Source organism: Nannospalax galili, unplaced genomic scaffold, assembly GCF_000622305.1.
Source record: "Nannospalax galili isolate Female #2095 unplaced genomic scaffold, S.galili_v1.0 scaffold312, whole genome shotgun sequence".
Taxonomy (NCBI): domain Eukaryota; kingdom Metazoa; phylum Chordata; class Mammalia; order Rodentia; family Spalacidae; genus Nannospalax; species Nannospalax galili.
In genome coordinates this window covers 447,067-463,577 of record NW_008335967.1, presented here as the reverse complement: position 1 = coordinate 463,577, position 16,511 = coordinate 447,067, and positions in this window count along the sequence as shown.

Sequence of the window (16,511 nt, the reverse complement as noted above, 5' to 3'; positions counted from 1 at the left end):
CTCTCTCTCTCTCTCTCTCTCTCTCTCTCTCTCTCTCTCTCTGTATGGCACTGTGTCTGTGATGTGGTTTGCCCTCAAAAACTGTACAATACCAATATTTGTTTAATTAGTCTTGTCTATCACTTTCCTCAAAAGAAGAACATTTCAGAACTCTTGGCTTTTGATGGCTCAGCATGATTGACGTCATAGTGTGTCCAGTGATGCAGAATGCAAGCCAAACTCTGACTATATTCCCAGACACTCAAAAGAAAAGACTTTGGTTGGTCAGTGGCAGAGCCAGGACTTGGCTCCATCCCAAGTCACAGAATTTCTTTTGTTAAATTACTTTTGTTCTGTTTCCCAAACCCTTAGAATAAAAGAACCATCTGAGCAGTGCTTCTCACAGTCCTCTATGATTTCAAATGCCAGGGGGTCCTGTTACGTAGCAGATCTTCCCACAGGCTAGAGTGGAGCCTGGGATTCTGCCTTCTAAAGCATTTCTAAATGGCACTAATCCTGCTGACCTACTCCTACTGTCTTACACAGCCAGAGTCTCAGACACGTATTGAGAATTCAGGTTTCCATTGTCTTTCCCCCAAGATGCTCAGAAGTGTTAGGATGGAGCTTATAAGTCCATGCTTTGACCTAATGCCCTCAGAAATCCTTAGGACAAATTTCTTTTGACAAATACTGAGTATTCCTCATACCAATAAATTCATTATAAATGTACAATTATATACCTTAATGTTATAATTTAAATATTTGGTATAATTTGCTTCATGGCTTTAAAGTTTTTGTGAATTTTTGGTTTTTTAAAATAATTTTATTATTGTTTTATTTTGCTTGGCTTGGTTTTTATCTTTTTGAAAGCCAAAAACTGAGAAGGAAAATCAGACTTTTATTGAAAGTTTAGTTCAATTCTTAAGAACGTTAAGGTACTAATAATTTCAGTGCCTTTCCATTTGACACACAGAGATTTCATCAATGTTTTGAAAAGTCTTCCTCAACCTGTATATAACAGCTCTTTCTCTGATCTAAATAAATAACACATTGGATTTGCACCACGAATTTCTTATCTCTGAATTTACTCTTCCAGGGTCCAAATAAAAAGTAGTGCTTAATCCCCTGAAGAGATAGACAGGCCTGTGAGCTGGTCGTATTGATAAAGGAGAATCATGACCAGAGAGGAATGGCTGGGCAGAACTGTAGACTGTGAAGTTGTATAAATTGTCAAATAACAAGGGAATTGGAAAATATCATTATAAGCAACTTGTGCTAACCCCTGATGTTCTAAATTAGCCGTGAAATGTGACTTGCTTTGTAGTATTTTGGATCTCCTAAACATTCCAGCTTTTAAATCAAACTTTTCCTCCTTGGTAGCAACACAGCAGACCATCAGAATAATTTACAACCATTTGCATTGTTAGTTATGCCATTTAAGAAACCTTCCAGGGAAGAAAAACATTATTAATTCCCATTTTGTGGATGAGGAGACCGAGATATTAAGATGTTAAAAGCTTTGATTCAACCAACATTTGCAGTTTTTAGTCTTCCCCAAAGACCTTGTCTTTATCCACACCAGGGCACCTGCTCTTATTGCTTCAGATTATCTTAATAAAAACAAAGTACTCAATTTCCAAAAGTTGGCTTAAACCATAGAGAATAATTAGAATACGTTTAGCAGTTTTGCTTTCTAAGATTTATGATCAAAGAATTCTATTTTGTGAGGCTATTATTTTTGTTGACATTCCTCCAAATAATTTATATTTCAGGACCCCATTTTTTGAGGATTTATTTCAGTCATTGTCAAAAAATGCAAGTCTAACTGGGGTGCCCATTTGCGTGTTATAAATCACAGCTGGGAAATTCCCATTACTTTGTTCTTTAGGAAAATAAACATTAAAATAATGGTGTCCTATGCCACAAAGGGCATGGTTTTTACATACATGCATTTTTAAATGTTCCCTTTAACCCTGCACTTTCTGTAAAACAGACCTTAACAGACCAGGCTACTGATCCTCTCTCAGAAAACCCAAGAGATTTGCTTTGCACAGAGGTAGAGCAGAGCTCACATGACTTCCACCTTCATGGCTTCTTACAGCAGAGTAGATGACTCACAGTAAAACAGTCATTACCTGTTTTCTTGAACTCAGTACAGGTTTCACTGATGTCATAGTGTGCATAATTGTACGTCAAAGTGTGATATTCGATCAGTATTAAAATTGTTCAATTTCATGGATTTTAAAAAAGGGAACTTTAATGCACCTGCCAATGCCTGAAGGAACTTTGGGGCACAGTCTTGGATTCTGTGCCTTCACATGCTCTACAGAAGATGTCCGTGCTTGCTGACACCTGAGTTACAGCATAGGGACAAGCTTTGCTTTGTGCCTCCTGTGGAGCTAATCTTTTCCTCATGGAAACTGAGACCTATAAGTAATTCTAAGGTTATCATGTTTTTCTACGTAGTGGTGTTTTTCTCAATATTTTATCAATTGCTTTCTTACTAAAATAGCATATATCTAATAAAACTAAATAGCATAAGCATCCAGGTTAGCAAGATGGCTGGACGTCCCCCAAACTTTCTCACCTGACATGTTGACCCAGGTTGGTAGGTGGTCTCCCTTAAAGGAAACTTCAGCGCCCAGGTTAAACACCTGGGACTCCCCTTAGATTTATTTCTCCTCCTAGACTTTCAGGCAGTGGCTAATGGTGACAGAACACCTGTGTTTATTGTAGAGGCTGCAGCAATTTTTCTTAACCAGGCAATGTGGTCTAACTATCCATATCTTGACAACCTTTTTTATTTCATGTGCTAAATCTAGCATTACCCTTAAATTGCATCAACATTGTAGTGACTATAGATCCCAGCTCTACACTAACCCAGAACTAATGGTAACATGAATTGTTAGGGTTGTAGAAGTCTGCATTGCTTCCCAGCATTTAGCCCTAAGTACCTCCCCCAGTTAGCCTTCAGGATCCTGTTATAGTTACCTGGCAAAGTCTAGGAAGAGAAAAAAATTAAAACATGCAGCAGGATATTATGCAATATTTTTAAGTTTTTTTATTTATGTGCATGAGTATGCGCCTGCACGAACGTGCACGTGCGTGTGTGTGTGTGTGTGTGTGTGTGTGTGTGTGTGTGTGTGCGCGCGCGCGCGTGCGTGCGTGCGTGCGTGCGTGCGTGCGCGCGCGCAAGTGCCCATGAAGGTTAAAAAGAGGACATCAGACCTCCTGGAACTGAAGTTGCAGGCTGTTGTGAGGTGCTGGTGTGGGTGCTGGGAAGCAAACCCCAGTCCTCTGCAAGAGTAGCAAGCGCTCCTAATCACTGAGCTGTCTCTCCAGCCCCTCAAGCAGTGCTTCAACATCATCGACATGAAAAACAATGGTTAGTAAGCTCTCTTGTTTAGGTTTATTCAAGAAAGAAAAGCAAGGCTTTTTTTTTTTTTTTTTTTTTTTTTTTTTTTTTTTTTTTTTGGTCTTTTTGAGACAGAGTCTCCCTGTAGCCCCAGCTGTCCTGGAACTCACTATGTAGACCAGGCTGGCCTTGAACTCGCAGGGATCCGCCTGGCTCTGCCTCCCCAGTGCTGGGATTGAAGGCGTGCACCACCACGGCCAGCGGCTTTTTTTTTTTTTAAGAAAAAACATTCCTGAAATACCAGATTCCATGTTTGTGGAATATGTTAAGCCATTGATTGTCTTTAGTTTTCAGTCTTCCCAGATTCTCTATCCACACATCGCCTTTTATTAGCTCTGTTTATATTGCTGCACAGCAAACATTGGGCTGGTGTGATACGGAGGTCAGCTGTGTGCATAATATTTAGAACTTTGCTGAACTGAATAGATGTAGAAGACCTTGGCCCAAAGAAAGGAGGAAAGAAAAGGAAACTGGTATGAAAGTGGAGCTTTGAAACCAGTGTGAAGTTCTCCTTTAAAAACGGCAGAATTGCATAAAATGATCTTTAGCGTGCCTACAGTTCCAAATCTATGTCTCAAGGAAACTCTGAGATGGGTGATAAGTGAAAGAGAAGAAATGAAGAAGATGACAGAGAGAGGATGGGAAGATAAAATTAGAAGGAACGAGGGAGAAGGAAAGAAAGGAAGGAAAAGGAATTGGGTGGGGGAAAGCAAGGTGGGGGTGGGTGAGGCTGGGGTGGGGGGGGGCGCTTGTGGCTGACATTATACCAGTGATCTGGGAAGCTATTCTGTGAGGCACAGAAGAGAGTGCATAAACAAGGAAGTAAACATGCAAATAACTAAATAAATCATCTCAAAATTCATAACTAGTTGTCTCATAGGCAAAAGTGATTTTTATATCCACTTGACACTTGGTTAGTTTCATGAATTATTCATGTATCCCTTAGGGTACTATCTGTGGCTGATGGAGTTATATGGCATCATTGATAACAGCAGGGTTGTGCTTAGTTTGTAGAAAACAGTATGTGAGGATTTAAAAGGTAGCACTGATAAACCAGATAAACCAGGTAGTGCTGATTCCACTTCCTTAAAAAGGCCTCTGAGATATAAATAACTCCAGTATGGATGGTAAGACACTGATCTAGTAACTATGAAAATAAATTTGAGCCTGTACTTAGAAAGTTTATACACAATAGCAAACTTGGATATTATCTCTGCCAAAATAAAAATTATCTGGTCACATCTCATTTTTCTGAATCTACCCTCTAAATATTCAGTTAGGAGATAAATGAATATGAATATGTAACTGGATTTTAGGAGAAATAAATATGCGCACATTTACTGGTTGAGTTTGATTTTGAAAAATGAAAAATTTTCATTGTAAAGCCTAAAGCTTAGGTCTATTTGTATGCACCAATGAACAGTTGTGAGGGTGTTTTGATGCTCAGGGAACCAGAAAGATCACTGGAGGGAGCTCTAGCTTCATGACAAAGCTAAAATTAAAACCTTCCTTTGTTCTCAGATTTTACCTAGAGCTGATAGACTCACCCCTCCATAAAAAATCAATAATAAATACAAAAAGGGTCTTGAGGAGAAAAATGTCTTTTTTAGGGCATCATATACCACATGTGCTTACAAATAAGACAGCATCACTATTTGGAACTGGCAATATTTAAACAAGTCAAAAACAAATAGGTAACATACAGTGAGTACCTCAGTACCTTATATAAGAAAAGAATACTCTTGAATATCTTTTAAAATATTTTATTTACTATTTTGATTTTATTCTATATGTACGAATATATTACCTGCATGTGTGGAGGTCAGAGGAGGGTGTTGGATCCCCTGGGACTGGAATTACAGATGTTTGTTAGTCACCATGTGAGTAGAGCTAGTGCTCTTAACCAACCGCTGAGCCATCTCTTCAGCCCTGAAAATATCTTTTATAACCTATCTTCAGTACCATCCTTCAGTGGCCACAGTGCCTGCTCAGCTCTCATTACTCTTGAATCTAGCCTGGCACCCTAAGTACTACACCTGGACCTATGGTTGATGATTGATTGTACACAGTTGATGTGATAAGCTGTTTGGGGCTCTAGGATAGGTGGAGGCTGTACAGGGGTGTAGGTGGAATTTTGGTCCCATCTTGAGCACCCTCATCACTGTGTCAGATCAACTTTGCCAGGGGTACTTAAGTTTTCACTGCAGAGTAGGGTGCTCCACAGGGCCTGGGCTGAGAGGAATTTGGGCTGTTGGAATTTGGCTCTCAGCTGATTTCTTAGCTCCATACAGGCCTTGGGCTTTCTTATCACATTCCCGGTGAAGTAAGAAATACAAGCGGGTTGAACTAGATGATTTCTGAAGTTCATTCTAATTTGTAAGCTGTGATTATTGAGTTACATATTTTTCTTCGATTTTAAAAATAACTGACCATGGTGTTTTCTCTTAGGTATTTAGCATTCAGTTGTGCCACTTATAAATACAAAAGTAGAAACAATTCCATGGCAGCATTCTGAAAACTGACTTTCCCGGAGGTTATTATTTTTTTTCTCAGAATTGGGCTAAACTTGTACGAATGCTGGCTTCTTGGGTTATAGAGTGAAGTCACCTTAGGTTTAGTTTTCTGGAACTCAGTTGTTCTCTCAAGACAACAACATAATTCATGGGGCCCAGTGCAGGATTAAATGAAGGATCCTGCTCAAATATTACTTGGAATTTTCAAATGTGACAGCGAAGACTTAAACCAGGCATGGAGCTCTTCTGAGTACGAAGTTCTAAGGAAAGCTTCTGCCCAGAGCTGCAGGATGTTGGACTCAATCTGAGAGAACTGGCTTTGACTCCAAAAATATTTCCTACCTCTTTGGAAAAACGAATCCAAATAAATAAATAAGCATAATAAAGTAAAAATATCATGCCCCTCTGTGAGGTTTTTTTTTCCTTTTTTTTTAAGGTGAGAAATTATTTCAACAAGGAAGCTGTGATCACATTTGGGCCAAATCCTTAGAGGGATAATTAGTAAATAGCTTTGAGAGAAGACTATGGAAAGGAGAGGTGTGGAAGTCATATGATAATTTTGTTTATAGCAATTAAGAGTTTTCAGTGTGAGAAGATGTAGTGGTTTCTTCCGAACAGTTTCAAGAAATTGGAGAGCCATCTGGAGATACTAACAGTGGCTCAAAGTCAGACTAGAAATATCCTGCAGGGGCTACTGGAGCGTGGGGAGATACTGTCAAAAGGCTAGAGGAGTTTGGCTACCTCTTCCTTCCACAGCCATATCTAGAATATAATCTGTAAGAGTTCAGCTATGCAATTTCTCTGTGTTTTTCTCCCTAAGCTTTATTTCTGTCTGATTCTAAATAAAGATATTATTTTGGTGGAAGAAAAGTTACCTTTGAAGAGTATTCTGTATTTTAACCTCCTATGGACTACTTTGTGCTTTCAAAACAGTTTTGAAGCTACTTTTCCCTCCAACAATAGGCATTTCTGCATTGATTGACTTTATGACAGTTCTCCTTGGCATTCACATTTACTTGAATTTGGAGCTCTTAGTACAATGTGTGAATATTTTAGGGAGCATTTTTTGGCTGGCATCAGCGGAAATCTGGAGCAAGTCAATTCACAGCTGTGAAGTTGCTTTGCTTTGCTTCCTTTTCTTTCCTTTTTCTTTTCTTAAATACATAAAATATGAGTTCCTGGCTTTCTGACTGCTTCAGAGAGGAGCCTTCTTTTTGATGGAGATCTCTGCCCCACTATCTGTTCTTTCCTAATTCCTTAGCTTCTATTCCTCTCCTATACCAATCCTTTTTCTCCTTAGAGTTAACCCTGGTCTGCCAAAGTATGTCTTGATGGTTTGGAATGAACTGATCATGTGCATAGGTGCCCTTTTTAACTTTCACATTTGTTTTTTATTCAAGCTGCTGTTGTCAGACATTTGAAACTCAATGACTATCTGAATGGTTGAATTTGTGTCATGGGAGATGTTCAAAAGGAGAGTTGCCTTGGTGTGATATATTGCAACCTTGAAACAACAGTCGTTTATTCTAAAAAATAAAGGCACCCCTACTTCTTAGAGGTAGTATCTCATCTCTGTGAGGATAAGTGTCAAGTTGGTTGACCAAGGGAAATTTGTAGAAGTCAAAATCTAGGGATTTGAAATCAGGCTTTACTTCTGTCTCTGTTCCCAGTGAAAATAGATTGATTGAACATAAGGATCTTGGAATCACCTTAAAATACAATTGTTTCATATGGCAATCCATAGTCATTTAACAATCCCTTTTGGATAAGATCCTGTTAGCCTACATTTTCTGATTCTGTTTCCATTTGCAGTGTCACGACAAAGTCCAGGGGAACATTGCAAAAAGCAATCTGCAAAAGCACCTCTTTATTTTTTAACTTAAAAAAAACTTTATTGAGAATTTCATACATGCATATAAGGTGTTTTGATCAAATCCATGCCCACTCCCTCCCCTCCAACACCTCCCATATATCACCCTGTCACTTTTTTCTGACAACTTCCTGTACTCTTCCTTCCTTCCTTCCTTCCTTCCTTCCTCCTTCCTTACTTCCTTCCTTCCTTCCTCCTTCCTTTCTTTTCATATGAGGACCTAAAGCAGCCTTCTCTCCCCCCTCTCTCTCTCTCTCTCTCTCTCTCTCTCTCTCTCTCTCTCCTTTCTTTCAAAATGGGTCTTTTTGCTACTCTAACATTACCCTTCTGAAAAGGGAACCCTGAAATCTTTTAGGGATTAGATAAGAGCTCCCAAATAGTTTTGTCATTTTTGGCCTTTGGAACAGAGTATGTTGCTAAAAGGCCCAAGGACATTTTGACTTTTAGCTAAGAAACTAGCTACTTTTCTTCAGGGTCTTTTTTTACCCTAACTGCCTAGCCAATTCCTACCTCCTATTCTTTTAAAACATTTTTAAAAATATTTTATTTATTACCTTCATTTTATGTGTATGAGTGTATTGCCTGCATGTGTGTGAGTGTACCCGTGTCGTGCAATGCCACGGAGGTCAGAAGAGGGCTACAGATTCCCCTGGAACTGGAGTTAAGGATGGTTCATAGCCACCATGTAGGTGATGGGAATTGAATCCGGGTCCTCTGAAAGAGCAGTCAGTGCTCTTAACTGCTGAGCCATCTCTCCAGCCCCCTACCTCCTATTTTTATCACACCATCCTCTGATGTTACACAAATTGCTGATAGGGAAATGGGACGCAGATGGCTCTGGCTTCTTCCATGCTGAACAGGGACACAGGGTGAGGCAATTGGGATACCCCTTTGGTGAATCTATCTAAAAGACTCCCAAATTGCATAACTCTTATCTGTAGGGAGAAAAGAAAGTCCTTGACTGACGAATAGGGGATGTGAAGGAGAAGTAAAGGCAAGAGTATTTAGCATTACAAGTTCTAGACAGAGAACCAGAAAGAAGTCAGAACCGGGCAAATTTCAAATGTTCCTATGAGAGTCCATTGGGATTTCTTAACGAGAGCTTCCAAAAGCATCCCTCTATTGGGTTCCTCCTCATTTTTCTTTTGTCTTCCAAGGCTGGACTTGAGAGTGATTGATTCAGGATTTACTTTCAGGTATTTTGAGAGCTGTTGGAGTAGTTAGAATTAGTGTCAGCTCCCTCTCCAAGGCTTCTAGGTAGGGGGAGAAAGAAAATTTATTCATCATTTTATAACAATAGAGGGTTGTCTCTCTTAGCTACAGGTGGGCATTACAGCATTACAGACCAAGATTTGAATTCTTACATCTGAGCAGCACTTCCTGATTAAGGACAAAATCATCAATGAGAAATAATTGTCTAAATAACTTTTTATATAGACTTAAGCCTAATGTCTGGGATGTATAATCCCTTGAACTCTTAAAGAAATATACTGATGACTTTACTCTTTGGTTATAGTTTATTTTTGGGTATTTAAGACCATACAGTTGGCCCAAATAAATAATTTATTTTTACATTTAATGTCATGTGAAGATCTGGTCCTCAGGGGTCACATGGGCTTGGGAGGAGCCCCTGAATCCTTTCTTTTACCAGTTCCATCTATATGAAGATAAGTCAAAAGTCTTGGTCAACCATGGCTGGCTTCATTTGGAAGCATGGAGGAAATGTTTTCTCTGAGTTGACCTCCTTTTGTAGACTGGACACTGGTTCAAGTCCGTCTGGTGGGGTCTCCATGGCCTCCCTGAACAAGAGGACAGGTAACTCACCACAGTTACAGGACATTTTGAGAGATGTTCCCTAGTCCCCTGGAACTTAGTTGACCTTGGAGGTCAAGGGGCAAAAACTGTCCTTTAAGTCCCTCTGACCACATTAGTATAGGCCTCAAAATATGGCTGTTAAACATCCAATAAGGTTAGTTCCACCAGTCTGGTACTTTTAATTATCATGTGCTATATAGGTAGATAAGGCTTGGATAAAAAACCAAATATTCTCAGGTAAACCTTGACCATACTGGTGACCATACTTCATCACTTGCTTAGGCTTTCTCATCTTTTCTATTTTGGAAAATATCTCCATTCCCTTTCCCACTTTTTGTACTTTCTTTTTTCTTTTTTTTTTCTTTTTTTTTTTTTTTTTAATAATTATGAGACATAATAGCATTAACAAATAAATTTTTCTTCTGTTGTGAGAATTCTTTTCCTGGGGTTACTAAGCAATGCCTATTCCCTTTTAAGGATCTAGTGTCAAGCCAATGTTTGATTAAAGTTTTACTGGGGAACCAATGAATTTATTCAGTTTAGTTACTGAGATAACTGAGGGGTTGCTGAGGTTTATGTATGACCTGAGGGTATGCACACTGGAAAGTCTTCACCCAGCACGGGTCGTGCCTTCTCTTCCTAGCCTTCTCCAGATTGTATATTTTAACCCTCCCCAAATCCAGGAGACCATGTATGATTAAGGCCAAATTACATACAGTTGTCTGGGAAGAGTGGCTGGATAATCTGGTGAGGGTCCAATGACCTTGCTTGGTTGTCCTTTAATGAATGAGCACAACCATCAACAAGCCCATTGTGACGATGTTTAGCGATCAGGCTCAGCTGAAGTCATGACGATGGTAGTTGTTTCATGTGGAAGGGACTGCTGTATAGCATCATCTTATTAAAAGGACCTGGAATTTAAAAGGATTTGGTGCTAGGAGCCACATATGAAGGAGAACATACATCATTTGTTTTTCTGAGTCTATGTTACTTCACTTAGTATAACAGTTTCTAGACCCATCCATTTACCTGTAAATTTTATTATTTTGTCTTTTTTTTTAACTGCTGAATAGCACTCTGTTGTATAGATCCATCCATTTACCTGCAAATTTCATTTTTCTTTACTGCTGAATAGAATTCCACTATGTAAATATATCACATTTTTGTTAACCACTCATCAGTTGAGGGTCACTTAGGTTCCTTCCATCTTGTAGCTATTGTGAAAAGAGCAGCAACAAATATGGTTGTACAAGTGTCTCTATAATAGGATGAGTCCTTTGGGTATATGCCAGAGTGGTATAACCGGGTCAAATGGTATGTTCATTTTTAGTATTTAAAGAGTTCTCCACACTGTTTTCCATGGGGGTTGCATGAATTTGTAATCTTACTAGCAGTGAATGAGCGTTCCCCTTTCCCCACATTCTCGCCAGCATTTGGTATCATTTGTTCTCTTGATCCTAGCCAGTTTGATTGGGATAAGGTGATACCTTAGGGTGGTTTTTAATTTGCATTTCCCTAATTACTAACCATGTTGAACACTTTTTGAGATGTTTCCTAGCCATCTTTATTTCTTCCTTTGAGAACTCTCTGTTTAGATCTTTAGCTTGTCTTTCCATTGGGTCATTTGGTTTCTTGATTCTTTGTTTTTTGAGTTGTTTATATACTCTTGATGTTGAACCTCTGTCAGATGTGTCACTAGTGAAGATTTTTTCCCATTCTGTGGGTTTTCTTTCCACCTTTTTGATTGTTTCTTTTTACCTAGAATTTCAGGATCAACAATTACTCTGGAGAACACAATCACGGTAATTTTAGCTTAAGGTAACAATGCAGAGTTGGTGCCTTGGCTCTAGCTCCAGCTGCCACCATTCTTGTCACAGTTTTTGGAAGTCATTAATTGCTGAATTTTATTTGTATTTATGCAAATGATGCCATGAAACAAGCACTGTGAAAGTTGTGAGGAAGTATTTTCCTTATTATCACAACATCTTCCCTTAGGCAGGCAGCACAATTATTTCATTTATAGTCAAAGCCTACACATTGTATAAAGAATTAGAGCACATTGCTCCTTAGGGATTTGTTGTCAACTTTTAATTTTGAAAGAGCTTTCAATAGAAGATTTGCAAAAGTCATATGATCAATTCCCATATATTCTCCACTGAGCTTCCCCTAAAGTTAATGTCGTTCAGAAATACAGTATAGTGACAAAAAAATTAATATTGGCATAATGCTATTAGTTTAAACACAGATGGAATTCTATTTTGAACAGTTTTTCCATTAATATCCATTTTTTTCTGTCATCACAAGATCCAATTGAAAATTCCATATTGCATTCAGATGTGGAGTCAGCTTTGTCTCCACTAACCTGCAAAAGTTCCTTGGTTGTTCCTTGTTTTTCAGTATCAGAACCACATTCTCTACAGGATGTATTCCTTAAAGTTGGAAAATAAGGGAAGAACAGGCACATCTCTGACAACACTGAGGAAAATTGTACACAGTCATCACCTGTTGGATAGCAACACCATGGATGGTCTGACCCCTAATATAAAGCAGGGTCCTATTCACATGGAAGTCCTCTCATACACTTCAGTGATTTCCAGATAATTTGTAATACCTCACATAGTCTTAATTCCACACAAATAGCTTTTAGGAAATATTGTGGAAAAAATAAATCTAAACATATGTTTATTCAGACCCAACTTCCATACCCCTAATATTGTCAGTCCATAACTGGTTGGATCTATAGATGCTGAAACTACAAATTGAGTCAATTGTATTTTCTTTGAAATATTTTAACTTATTGGAGAATTCTTGGCTCATTTTAAATTTGTAGATTAAAGTTGATACTACATATTTTAAAATATTTTTGGAAGAAATCATTTTCTGGAGAGATGGCTCAGCAGTTAAGAACACTGGCTGTCCATGGGGCTGGAGAGATGGCTCAGCGGTTAAGAGCACTAACTGCTCTTGCAGAGGACCAAGGTTCGATTCCCAGCACCCACATGGTGGCTATGTACCTTCCTCAACTCCATTTCCAGGGGAATCTGAAGCCCTCTTCTGACCTCCACAGCATTGCATGACACGGGTGCACTTACATACAAGCAGGCAATACACTCATACACATAAAATAAAAAAAATAAATAAAATATTTTTAAAAAAAGAACACTGGCTGTTCTTGCAGAAGACCCAGGTTCAAATCCCAGCACCCACATGGCAGCTAACAACTGTCTGTAACTCCAGTTCCAGGGGATCTGACAACCTTTTCTGTTCTCCTTGGGCATTGCATGACATGGGTGCACTTACCTACATACAGGCAATACACACATATGAATAAAATAATATAAAATAAAAATATTTTAAAATTTAAAAAAATTTATGTTTATGGAGTGTTTTGCATGCATGTATGTAAGTGCATGCAATGTCAACAGTAGCCCAGAAGCCAGCATTGGATCCCCTGGAACTGGAGTTGCAGATGGTGTTAGCTGCCATGTGTGTGCTGGGAACAGAATCTGGGTTCTCTGTAAGAGCAACCAGTACTCTTAATCGCTGAGCTATCTCTCCAGCCCCCACTGGCTATTATTTTTGTAATGATTTACCTTGAGTATGTAGTTAAATCTAAAATAAGGGCTTTTCTGAGGGTTTGTTTTGGACTTAAAATTTAGAAGAATTTTTCTTATAATAAATGAAATTAATATAATTGTGCCATATTCTAAAACTTAAATTAAAAATTCTGTGTGACAAACATAAATTTGTTTGACCATTTAGCTTTTTAAATAATTTAAACTAAGTTTCAGAATAATGTAGTCAAATTGTACATCTAAATATGCATGTATTCTGTTTCTAACTTAACTTCTTTAAGGACACTTTACAATTCTGATTGTAATTATGTTATATATAATTTATTATGTAATTATATATAACCTATGTGAGGGTATATGTATGTATACTATGCACAGATTAGTTTCTAAAGAACAGCATTAGTGGAATGCTTTACCAAGAATATATGGATCATATATATTTTTTAATAAGAGCTATTCTGTGTACCATAAATGTCCTAACTCAACCTTTGACTGGCATAAGATAGTCACAATCCTTCTGAAAGTAAAATCATTATGGCATTCTGTCCCTTTCTCCATCTTGCTACTTCAATTAAATCCCCTCTGTGCCTCAGGGGAGGCTCTAATGGGACATTCTCATTCCTGAGAGTTTTACTTGTTCAGCCCATCTCTCCTTTCACTGAAGTCTGGGACCCAGGTTTCCCACTTGAGTCTGAAGAGCAGCCCGCTGCAGTTTTAGGACTACTGCTCCAGGTTGTGTCCCTTCATCTCTCTGTCAAGTTGGGGCCTCTCTCCCTCTGACCTCTCTACCACAACTAAATGATCAATTCCTCTGCTCCTGAGGCATCACTTCAATGGCCATTTTTGCTTTCCCTCTAGGAGAACTTTGCATAAGGAGAACCAGAAATTTTTCATCACTGCCACATGCCTTCACTTTTTTCACTGTCTGCTCACATCCCTGTATGTAGTCAGCTTTTGGTCCCCTTGCTTCTTGAAATCTGTTGGAAGATAGTAGAGATGGGAAGAAGAAAGGGTTTTTTCACCATGCTGTGTTGGCTGTAATTGTCCTATACCACTGTGCAGTGGGGTTTCTGGTACTATTAGTACTGCTATTCATATAACCAGAATACACACTGACACACAGACACAGACACAGACACAGACACACAGATACACACACACACACACACACACACACACACACACACACCATATACCCAGTTTAAAGAAGTTTCAAAGTCAAGAATGGATTACAAAGTCACAAGTTACAAAACATGGTCTACTTGAAGGGGAAACATGCCAACATTTTATGCATGTTTAAATTTTAGGGCAACATTTAACCTTCTTGAGTCTTTTTTTTTTTTTTAATCTAAAAGGGAAGAGTTTGCCTCTAGGTCTTAAAATGTCCATATGGAATCATAAGCACAAGTGAATTTAAGAACTTCTGAGAACTGGAGGCGTAGTGAGGAAGATAAAGGCCACTCATTTGTGAGCAGGACTATGCTGACTACAACTATGTGATTGCTCATGCAAGGCTCTGGTTCCTCCAACTAATTAGAGAGAAGCAGCAAAATGTGTGGTCTTCAAGTTGCCACTAACCAGCAACTGATCTCAATTTTCTGTATAGGAAGAGATAAGAGAAAGAATCTTCTCAGAATGGAGGGAGCAGAGTAAGAATTATCTTAAGGTGTTTTCTCTCCTTTCACCTCATCTTCCTCTTTATGTGGAGATAGTTTAGGAATATGTACTAAAAGGCCAAATGGAGACAGCAACATCCTGCACCTCAGGGGACCTCCATTTTAAACCATGGGGAAATCTCTGCACATGTGCTATCTATTACACACAGAAATAGTCATTGGATTTCTCTGGAGAACAGGCTTTGTGCAAATAAGTCTACATAAGACACTGCCTTATCCATAGAAAGAACTGAATACATGCATTTGTTGTTGATTAAATTTATATGTGTAACAATAAATTAGCTAAGTTGGTTAAATAATCTGTCAAATACAGTAATTCTTACAATAAAGTATTTTGGAGTCATTAAGATGATGTGTACTATTACAATGTCATGAATGTTTATGATATAGTAGGGATAAACAAGCTTATTTACATAAATTATATATTTAATAGATCATATTTGCTATTTTCAAACTATATATGCATATATACATGCAGAGCTATAGACTTAGATGTAAATGAAATATGCATAAGTGACAACACTATTCATATCAACAGCAGAATGTAACTAGTGGAGTTCAAATAGAATGAACAAAGGTGATTTAAAAAACTAGTTGAGATAATTGAGCCTTTAGATCTAGTATTGATTATATTAATTCTAATTACAATAATTTCTCAAGCCATACCATTCATAGAGGTTACTGGAAATTGCAACATTAAAAAATAAAATAAACCTCCCCTCTATCCCTAAATAAGCAAATGCCATCACTTCTTTATTAAAAATGCAAATTAAGACAAAAATCATTGTTTTATCCCCAAAATGATTACTATTGGCTAGAGAAGAGTAATAAATTACCTTACAGATAGCATCACCATTAGTTAGATTGCTTGGTTAAAGGCTAAGATGGATTATAGTGGACTAATGCTGACTTTCTTCCTTGTTGAGATAGTTCAGATAATAACTAGAACAAAAATGTTTATTTTTAACTTTTAACTGTAATTTTACTTAATGTTCAGAGTATTCAGTTAGTGCAAAACCTAGTTAAGTCTGAAATTAGCCCTACCAAATACATTCATTCATTCTTCTTTTTAAGCTAATCTGTGCATGAAGCAAACAGAGGATACTTTTAGAAATTATGCATTTGTTTAACAGCCTGTCTCCTGTCTAGATCATGGGATGTGACACAGGATAGGGCCACGATTGAATAGATGCTCATTGAATTAATTCCTGGCTGCTTGTGATGAGTGGTACAGATCTTCAGCAGTAGAGCTGGAGTAGTGCCAGGGGCGTAAGGTACCAGACTTGTGCATAGGAAGACAGGCACACACAGAAGTTCCTCACTTGTTTTTGTTTTATTTTTGCTAGTGTTTAAAAAACTGCTCTTGTACTTGCATAACTTTTATTCATATACAAATTTAAACTGTTTTGTCTCCCATTGTTTTGAGCTGGGAAAGGCTTGCCTGCCCCCACCTCAAACTCTAGCTATCAGCAGAGGAAGTAAAACCTTAATTCTTGCTCACCCTCCAGCACCATCACTAGCTAATAGAGTTTTATGAAAAGGATGTATCTCTTCATCGCTGTATTGAATTTTTAGAATTGCTTCTTCAGTGCAGTTGTAAGGCTCTGAAAAGTCTTGTTTGTAGAGTTGGTGATTGGGTAACAGATTTTGAGTGAAGTTGTAAAGAGT